Raw genomic sequence first — 10,862 nt, forward strand, 5'->3', positions numbered from 1 at the left:
AAAGAAAATGTCACTTACCATGTTTTACACCTGACCCCTTCAATTGACACAAACATGTATAGAACGTTAGTACAAGTAATGAATTAAATATTCACAAATAATAATATTAACCAATCTTTTACTTGTCTCTCACCATACAAGTACAAAGACTTGTGTAATAATTTCATATATTGAATTCATATACATCGAATATTGATACGAAAATTTTATGCACTAAAACGAACTAACAACTGTCAAGGAGTAAAAATTCCGTTAAGAAATGAAATAAAAACTGCAAAATATTACAAATACTTAAAACAAAGTTCTCAAAATGTAAAATAAAACATTTTTTGTTGTTTTTAACTTGAAGAAAATGAACTGTAGTTGGTGTATTTAGTGTAGTCTTGTGGTTTCTGTAACCATAACTTACCAAATGTACAATTTATATCTTGAACAGAAGTTCTAGTAGTAACTTATATATTTTTGTTTTCTTCTAGCTGTGGTAGATGGCGAACAGTGAAGACCTCAGCATCAAACTCTGTAGGTGAAATGACATCAGGATGTCAGCAATACACATGTAAGTACCCTGAACTAAAATTCATTAATAGCCGTAAAGGAGCAAAAAGGTTAAGAAATGCGATAAGGACTGCAAAAATAGTGTTTGGAAGTAACTAGTTACTAGTAACACTCTTGTAATTACATTTTGAGGAATTCTAACTGAAAGTTACTTAACTCGTCACAATAGAATGTTGTTATCAACAGTACTTTGGTAATTAATTCATGACACTTAAAACACCATTATGCCTTGTTTCCATGATTATGAAAAACTAAGTATGCTGACCAAGCCAGTAATTTATTTTATTAAAAACATAAACTAAACGTAACGTTTCAACCTTCTAGCAAGGTCTTAGTCAGACTCTGTATCAAGTGCAAAAGTAACAAGATACAACAAAAAGGGCATTATATATACACAAACATTACTCCCTCCAGACTATTAGAAAGTTGTTTGGAACTTTCTAGCAGGTGGCTTTCACTTGTGAACTGTACTTTCACCTAAAAGGCTAAACATAATTACTTTCATATAGAATGTGGTTGGACTTTTTTTTTATCTCATGCTCTTTTTCCTTCATTTTTCTCCCTTCTCCTCTCCTGTTTCTCTCTTGTCCTTTCCACTCTTTCTAACACCTTCTTCCATTCTTTGTTTAACTTAAGTCTTCCATTTCAGTTCATTGTGTCTTCTTCACCTTTCTTCTCTATTTCCTTGGCTTCCTTCCATTTTCTCACTAGCATTCTCTTCTCCCTTCCTATCTGCTTAGCCTCATCCCACTCTATGTCATGTCCTGTTTCTCTCTTGTGTTTAAATATTGCATTTCTCTCTCTCTTAAGTCGTACATTATCCCTATGTTGTTTCAACCTGTCTTTCAGCCTTTTTTCGTTTCTCCTATTACACTCTCTGACATTCTTTACATTTCACTTCGTAGATAATCCCTTCCTCTTCTTTGTTTTCCTTTTTCTTGTTTGCATTCCTCGCTATTCCTAAGATGCTTCTCCCTCCCTTCCTGTAAGTTTTAATTCCCGCTTTCCTAAGCACTTTGCATATCTCTTCTGTGGTCTTCCCCATACTCCTTATTCCAAACCTTCTCTCCTCTTTTTCTTTCTCTTCCAATTCTCCCCTGCCCGTTTTTTTACTTCTTCTGTTTATGTCCAGTCTATCCTGCTTCTCATAGACACTTAAATGGTTAACTTTAAAAAATTATAAAGTTAACACTCCCTGTAATAAAACAAATGTAAGTTTCATAATATTTACTTTGTTAGAATTTATATTATCACTGATTGTGTGTAATTATTTTGAAAGTAAATTTCCAGTAGAAAGTAACTGCAACAGTAACTTAGTTACTCTTCAAGTGCGAGTAACTCTTGAGTTATTTTTTAACATGAGTAACTGTCAGTACCGACGATTGGGTGCCAAAACTGAGGGGGGCAAGAACAGTTTACTTTCTCTTGGTACACAAGGCTTAGCATTATGATGTACAGGAACAAAAACTAACAAAACGTGGGGGATACTGTCTCCCCTCACCCAAAATCGCCGCCACTGGTAACTGTTATTCCAAACACTGTGCGAAAAATAAGCAATAAATTACCAATAAGCAAAAAACAGTTTTTGTGATTCTACCTGGAAAGTTATGGACTACAGTCAATATTTTGATCGTAGTCTTTCGGTTCCTGGAAGCATTACTTATCAACTTCCGGCCCTTGGTAATAACGATGCATACACTTGGGGGATTTCATATGGTAGGGGTGGGAAAGGACCTCCAATTAGGGCAGTTATCCACAAGCACATGCTTCCGACAAGGGTTGAAGATAAGTTGAAGCTATCCGGGGCGATTTACTGGGAAAGGCACCCACCTCTGTTGAGAATCTGTTGACAGAAAGAAACCTTCTCGTTTCTTTTTCTCCCCCGCAAGTTTACTTTTGAGTTCGTTTTCCGGACGATTAAGCGTTAGTATTTGGAGAGTGATCGGCTGAGGGGATAAGGGAGGGGGAGAGAGGGGGATGATCCGATCCGTGGGGGTAGTTGCGCAGGGTGTCTATTGGAGCGTGTATCTCGGTTGGCCCATCTGACGCTGCCAGTTTCTTATTTTCTTATGTTCTTTCTTCGTCTCCTCATGCCTCATCGCATCTTTTCGTTAACTGTTTTCTTTGGGAGTGAAAGTGTTGCTAGCTTTGAGAAGACATATAAAAGGATGCCTTGTTTTTCTCTTGTGCTGTTTTCGGTAACTACAAGATCAACAAGTTGGTATTTTCATCATTGTCGCTAAACAATAGAGCGGTCAATAAAGGCCCGTCCGGGCGTGGGTCGAGAAGTGTCCATAGAGTGAACGAATGAATTGATTTATTTTACTTTTGAATTTCTGACACTTTTGGCTAATTGTGAAGATACGTAGGAATGAGTGTTGGACAAGACACAAGTCTCATAGAGGCTTTGGTTCAGACGCCAGAACCTCGCAAGTCTGCGAGTCCAGGGCTTCTTGAAGGTCGCTCCTTACACTCCACAGAGTGTCCAGAACGCACCACAAAAATGCATTACAACCAGAGTAGCCAATTATCGTCAGTGGAACGTCAGATGTCCGGCTCTTCACTCTTATGGTTAGCGGACCTCCGTGGCGGAGTTGTTAGTACAACGCCCTACGACGATAGGATTCCCAGGTTCGAATTCCGGTACGGGTGTTCTTTGTGAGTGCCCCTTCATCAATTTCATCATATCATTGCTTATACTCATCTTCGCGATTAACCAAAAGTAGCAGAATAGCGAAGTAAAATTAAACAAATCACTCTTCTGGTTAGCTTCCTTGATGCAGGAGTCACACAGGTTCCAGGATTCCCCAGGAAGATAGAGATGTACACTCGGAGTAAAGGACAATAGTAGGCTAATTGTCTATCCCTATTTTTGTTATTGTTTCTCCTGTTTACTTTTGTTATGTACACTTTTTAGTACTGGTAAGCTAATCGGGACTGAGACGGAACAGTTGAAAGTGGGATCCGAACCACTATATGCCTCCACTGGGTATTAAATCGTGGATGCCTTGACAACAAGACGATGACGTTACCACTCCTGTTAACAGAAATAGGCTTATACTGATTTCAAGTTTTAAAGGCTGCTCTCTGAACTGTTTCTTAGCAAGTAGAAGTTAACGTCTTCCTGCAATTGATGACGATTCTGGGCAGGACATAAGAGATGGGTGTCCTTTGCTACTGATCCTCACCGCCACGACTTGCCAAACGTAGCAGAAAAGTGAATTTTTGCTGTTTGTACATCCAACGGCAAAAAGAACGGTAGGCGAATTGTCCATCACCATTTTAATTCGGTCTGTATTGCACAATATGATGATAATGCATTATTATAATGGATTGAAATGAAGACGTCAGAAAGCAGAGGGCAATGCCTGTTTCCCACCAACATAATTTCATTCCTTGAAACAACAGAGTATGTAGAATAAACAGTGATGGACAATTTGCTACCTTCATCTTTGCCGTTGACTGTAGTTGCATATCAAGTGTCTGTCGTATCGCGGTTTTGTGCTGCTTCATAGCAATCAAATCGCTCACGTGCAAAATGTCCCTGACTGCAAGCCAAGGCGACAGGTACGTTTATGATGCAAATGAGTCCAGTTTTGATACATATGAATAAGGGTAATTCCTCCGTCAAAGCTCCATTCATGTGTAAATCAATCCCTCACCTTGACCCCCTTTGCGTCTGAGAGAGCCCTGTTTTGAAACAGTTTAGATTTGAGTGCGGTTTATAAATGGATTATTTGGAACTTCTCTATTCAAGCGTCCATTCTGTGATTTTCTTTTAGCTGTAACTTATTTATGGAAATGTGAATGAATATACGACTTATTACTTTTAGTAAAATTAATACATAGAATTACTTAAGGAAGAGAAAATAAGAAACTTGTTCTTCTCTGGGACAATTTATATAAAAATTAAGAAATCGTTTTCTGGAGTAAACTTAGCAGAACTGAAAACAGGGAAATACAATAGTGAAAATCTTTTTAGATGCAAACTTGTATACCAGCACCCATTCACCCCTTTTAAATTTTCAGTATTTTTTGTGTGTGTCTGTGTGTTTGTTTTTCTGGTGTGCTTTTTCTTTTTCATTTTTGTATTTTATATTTATTTTTATTTAAATGTTTCTAGTTTGATATATATATATATATATATATATATATATATCAAACTTTTATGTGTAAATATCAATTTGTATAATCTAAAGTAAAGATAATAAAGCTGATGAAAAGGCTTGTGCCTTAATTTCGCCATCCAGAACTAAAATTATTAAATAAAAATACAATTAGCGCTATAATGTGGACAATACACATTTACAATAAAAATTTGACAAGTATCAAACTCAAAACTCTTGATATATATTGAATTTGAGCGGTAAACTAGCGTTGGTCAAATATATTCCTTATGTGTCCCCCTTAATGTAATCCAGTCGGGATTTAAAGGGTTACACTCTACAGACCTCAAGTAAGTCGTGCACCCAACAAGGATTTAACTGGCTACAGGTCTAGGCGCCAGAGCCTCGCTTGCCCCCAACACTCCTGTTTGGGGTCGTGTTATCTTGAGTTTGTCCTTACATGTGCTGAGCGCAACTTCATAGCCTGTTTTTCGCTATGGTATGGAGATTTTATTCTCAGACACACTATAGTTTTAGTTCTTGATTAGGAGCCTATGACAGTTTTAGAAATTGAGCGAGGAAGTTTTAGAGAGACATATAGTTTTTGTTAGGGCCCTGCCGTCAGTTTTGTTTTAGTTAAGGGGCCTATTCCTGTATTGTGTGACGGGCATTATTGCCTTTGGCGTGCCCATAATTTAAAAAAGATTCAAATGTTTGAGTTTTCATAAACCCCATTGTAATTTGAAAACTTTTGCAGGTTTAGTAACCAATTATATAAAGCGTTAATATATGGGATATTTTTTTTATTTGTATTGAATTATTTACCAATTTTAGTGTAGTAGGGTTTGTCTCCTTTAACTAACTACCGATAACTCTCTGGCCTTCTTAAGCCCAAGGGTTGATGGCTGCAGCAACACAAGCCTTCCATCTGTCCCTATCCTGGGCAAGATCAATCCAATCTTTTCCATCCTTACCAATTTAGGTCCATCACAACGTCATCCCTCCATCTTCGTCTTGGCCTTCCTACAGGTCTCTTACCATCAGGTTTCCCAACAAGGATCCTGTAAAATCTTTTTCCTCTCCCATTCGTGCCACATGGCCTGCCAACCTAAGTCTTCTTAATTTAATCATTCTGATAATATCTGGACAAGAATACAAATTATATAGCTTTAAACTATGTAACCTTTTCCACTCACGTGTCTCCTCATCCGTTTTAGGTCCAAATATTAATTCAAATATTAATTTGTGATTTTTCTCTCACAACAGATAGGCCTAGTGATCAAAGAACAGAAAAATCATGTATGACCGCTATGAAACCAACTTAAATTGGCTTCTCCTCTGCTGTGCAAAGAGGTAGTGGGTCAGTGTTAGGGGAATTCCACAGAACGTGGTCCTACTACATGTAACTAACAAGATAAATCCATATGAAAATTGTTGCTTTTCAGTGCATTAAAGGTTAAATGTTGGTGAATCAATATAAGATGCATATGTCACCAAGAAACACTATTAACATCTGTATGAATTATCTTCATAGACAAGACAAATTTTGCTACATTTTTAGTGACGCACTGATAACAGAATTTCATCAATGCCTTTCGTTCAGTCAGGCTGTCATATTTTTTCATTTGTTACCAAACATCACTAAATACGTAACAATTCTATGAAATCAGTGTATTATGAATGTTTTAATTTGATTATATATCTGGAACCATATATTTTATGGTAACACAGTTAAGTCTTGTTTCCATGTAATAAAACATTAAATTCTAAAGAAGGCAAAATTTATTGTATACAAAATATATACTAGGTCAGAATTTAATGATTTATTATATTTTATTTGTGAATGTCACACATGTAATGCTGGAATATCCCCTTTATCCATTGAAGGAGAGGATATTTTTTTTATTTTTTTCCATTTTTTTATTTTATTATTTTTTTGCCATGCAGTAGATACCAAAGCAGCCTGGAAGGTTTCTAAAGTGCTCCTGAGCATAAGAATGCATGTTCCTTCATTACACTTAAAATCCACGGTGGCCTTGACCGACTGTATCCCCTTGGGAATTACGTTATTTTTTTAATGTCTAGATTTCAATGTTTTATGTAATATAAAATTTGTTTCATGGTGTGAAAAATAACAGAGGGATTTGATCCCTAAGTATTGCCTGCGTAAGTACAAAATCTCCTATCTCTCAAAATCTCCTACCTCTGAATAGTTATTCATAAGAAACAGTTGCATGTACACTGAAATAGTGAAAAGAACAAAATACTTCCAAATGATAATGCCACCAAACTATAGCTCTTTTAACCTAACAATGTATGAAGCGGTAGGCGATGTCTCATCTGATGTTCTTTTGGCTTGTCAAGTTGGGTGCTATATTAAGTTGTGTGGTGAAGCCTTGAGGTTAACATAGGGTATATTACTTAATCGCAATACATCTACGGGAGCTAAATCAACTAGACATGTTCATAAATATTATAGTCTTCATAATGTTTCACCTGGTAGGGAGGGAACAAAGGGTCAAGAGTACCCAATACACTTCCAACAAATAACTTTGATTTACAAGTAATAACACTTGAATTGGTACATTTATGTAATTTTTCATGACCAAACATGCAAAAAGACAAACGGGCTATTTGTAAATAATAGTAAAATGCAAGGTTATGTAAAAAATCAATTATAATGAATGAGTCTGTTTGATAGGTGGCCGCGGTGGCTCAGTCGGTAACGCGTCTGACTACCATGCTAAAGGTCCCGGGTTCGATCCCCGGCCGGTTCAAATCCGGGAACTTTTCTAACGATGGAAGCGGCCCCGGCGCCCACCCAGCGTCGAATAACATGGGTACCTGGGGAAACCTGGGGGGTAAAGGCGGTCAGGGGCGTGGTGCTGATCACATCACCCCCACTCACGACCGGATCAAGAAAGTGTGGGGCGTTACCCCCACACCCTCTATACGCCTTCATGGCGTGGTGCTAAGCACAGGGGAACACTTTACTTTTTTTTTTTTTGAGTCTGTTTGATATTAAATCCAAAGAATAAACTGCAAAGTTAATTTGGAGTTTGAATAATAAATTAGTTTTTTCTTTGGAATTAAAGGGTTACGATATGCATATCTGACACTGTGTATCTGATGAAATGAAAAACTGAGGATTATTATTATTATTATCATTATTTAGTAATTATCTTGAGGTGAATTGTTCAGGAAGTGAGCCTGCACGTGTGTATAAAATTATAAATGTCATAGGTTAAAGTATTTTATACATATTGTCCATTCTGTTGTTAAGGTGCTGTGCTACGAAGCAAATCCTTGTGATTTATGGTTTCTGTCTAGTTATTGCTTACCAGTTTACACGGTGCCGTTTGAAATAGTAGATGAGTAACGAAATGGTTGTTCCATAGTTGTAGCTTATCACAACTGTTTTTTACTATTTTTCATGAATGGGATAGTGCAGCTTGTACAGTCACGGACACTTCTGGGTTGTAACAATTCCATTAAAATTTAATGGAATGATGACAACCCAGAAGTGTCAGTGACTGTACATGGCAATATGTGGTACGTGATGTGTGTGCACATTTATGCAAACTTTTATGATAATTTCAACTTCAGTTCTCGTCATCTTTGAAATATTATATCGCCATTCACAATATGTACAAATGTTGTGTAGTCTTATGTTATTTGCCTCTGCGTTTGGTCATGCTTTTGTTGTTTAGTGTTGCTAATCTTGATGATAATGATAATTGATGATTAGATGGAATTTATGAAAGGCAACTCCCAAAGAACACCGTTTGTGGCAAGATCAAAGATTGACCACTAAATATACTTGTCCACAGATGCTGACAATTTGCCACATGACTGTAGTTTGAATACACGCTTGTTGAAAAAAAAACAAGTAATATTTCTTTTCAAGCACACACTGTAAGAACATTATCAATTGCAACATAAACTATGTAGATTCTCAGTGTTACATTCAACCACATGTGATTTTTTTTCTCTCTTGTTACAAGGACTGTAACTTTGTGAGACTTTCATATTGAAGAGAAGTATATGGATGTTGTTTATGCACTAATGTGACACCTAGTCTTCCAATCCCACTATAAACCAATTACATTGTGAAGCAAAATTCAGTTTACATAGGAAAACAAATACGTGCATACAATGCATACAAACATACACATGATTGATATGTTATGGTTGCAGTTTCAGTACATGTTCAATATGTGCACATGCTTCAATTCGACGTTCATAGTTGCGTAAGACGTCTGTATAGTGTGAGTGATTTGGGACATGGCACCTGTGATTCTTTTTTGAGGTGGTCCAGGCTGTTTAACTTTCTTAGCGTACACAAGTACAGGGGTGCAACGTCTGTCAATCATAGTGCCATTCACATATGTAACCTGAATTTTGCCTGTACATAAGTTTTCAACTGATGATGATGGTGTTATTCTTAGTATTATTGTTTTTGGTATACTGAAATCGTACTTTGCATTTTAGGCGCTTGGAATTGCACACTGCTCCTGATGGACCACAGATCAAGATGACCAAGTCGAGGAATAACTATTCTTCTTTTATAGTGAAGATCGGATATGCAGTAGGTAAGTTGGTTAACACAATTTGACAATATACAAAACGTTTTTCTGAGATATGAAAAATACATGCAATTTACATTTTGAAGAAAATGTGATGCAGGTTATGAATGTAATTGTATTCATTATTATCTTATTGAAAATCTCAGAATTAAAAATAACAGTATCGTCTGGAAAATAACCTATTAGCAAATCAGTCAAATGCATCCATGTAAGAGTGTGAATTTTTTAACATGTGGTATTTTTAGTGGGTTCGTATTAAAATAATGCTGCAAGATTATTGTTCATGCTTGTAACTACATAACATTACGATAGAGAATCTAGCATTTTTTTTTGCAAGTTGTGCAAGAGGTTTTTCAAGGTGTTGATCTCTGAAAAAGAGTGTGAAGGTGATTTTGCTGTTTGGAGAAACTAATTTGCAGATATCTTACTTACTGAACCTACTTTTCAGCCTATATAGGCTGACATCATATAATATGATTCCTTCTGCAACTCCGAAATGTACGAATTTATTTCTTACTAATTTGTACATGTTTAAATTCTCTTATACAAGTTACATAAATTAATATGGAATCAGAACCACGACAAACCATTTCGATAAAATTGTTTTTAATTTTCACACAGGTATATTTCTTTATCTTTCAGGTGACAATTTTCTGCTGGTCTCACCTGCGCACCTATGACAAGCATGGTGGAGGAGGGCATATGGAAAGTAAAAGGTAAGTTTTCTCATAGTAAATACTAGGAAAGAAACACACAAACTCATAATTCTAAACTATTCTGGAAAAAGCACCTAAGTCAAAAATGCAATTTTACAGCAGACAGTTTTATCTTAATGTTTGTTCTATTAATAGCAAATATTACAGACATGGTATGCGAGGGTCATTAAAAAAATGGAACGGTTTTGTATGAAACACAAACGACAAATCATGTGTGCAAAAAATGTATGTTGCATATACTACGTACCTTACTCTACTCTTCCACATATTCGCCATTCCGATTCAAGCACTTATTACAGAATGATACTAGTTTGTATATACCGTCATTGTAGTCGTTTGCCGGAAATGTATTCAACCGTGTAGTGACAGAAATCTTTGAGTTTTTCAACCATGCAAAGTGCTTTCCGAAAATTTGTCCGAAACTTTCCGACAGGCGATGAGATATGGGTCGCCTATTAAACACCCGAAACCAATCCCCAGTCAATGGAGTGGCACCATACCGGATCACATTCCAACCCCAAAAAAGGCCAAACAAACACTCAGCATGCGAAAGATTCTGGCAACTGTCTTTTGGGACAGGATAAATATCTTATTCATTGATTTTCTGCCACAGGGAGCAACAATAAATGCTGAGGCCTACTGTCTAAAGATTTAAAGGGTCTGTTCTGCCATACAAAACAAACGGGGTGGTTGAATACATTGGCGGTAAACGAGTACAATGATAGCATCGACAAACTGGTATCATTCTGTAATAAGTGCTTGAATGGATTTTGCGAATATGAGGATAAGTAGAGTAAGGTGTGTATATATAGTTTCTGTTCCATTCCTTTTTTCGTTGCACACATCATTTGTAGTTTGTATTTTACACCAAAATATTTTTTTTCTGGATGACCGTCGTA

General features: G+C 36.5%; 1 long non-coding RNA gene across 1 annotated transcript; it reads left to right on the forward strand.

Annotated features, from left to right (window-relative positions):
- The first annotated feature begins 482 nt into the window (after window positions 1-482).
- LOC146003193 (uncharacterized) lies at window positions 483-9,974 on the forward strand. Its single transcript, XR_014443800.1, has 3 exons — window positions 483-556; window positions 9,153-9,253; window positions 9,890-9,974. It is a non-coding gene; the product is annotated as an uncharacterized LOC146003193 (long non-coding RNA).
- Window positions 9,975-10,862: the final 888 nt, after the last annotated feature.

The sequence above is a fragment of the Lepisma saccharinum genome, chromosome 19, assembly GCF_977018435.1.
Source record: "Lepisma saccharinum chromosome 19, izLepSacc3.1, whole genome shotgun sequence".
Lineage (NCBI taxonomy): Eukaryota > Metazoa > Arthropoda > Insecta > Zygentoma > Lepismatidae > Lepisma > Lepisma saccharinum.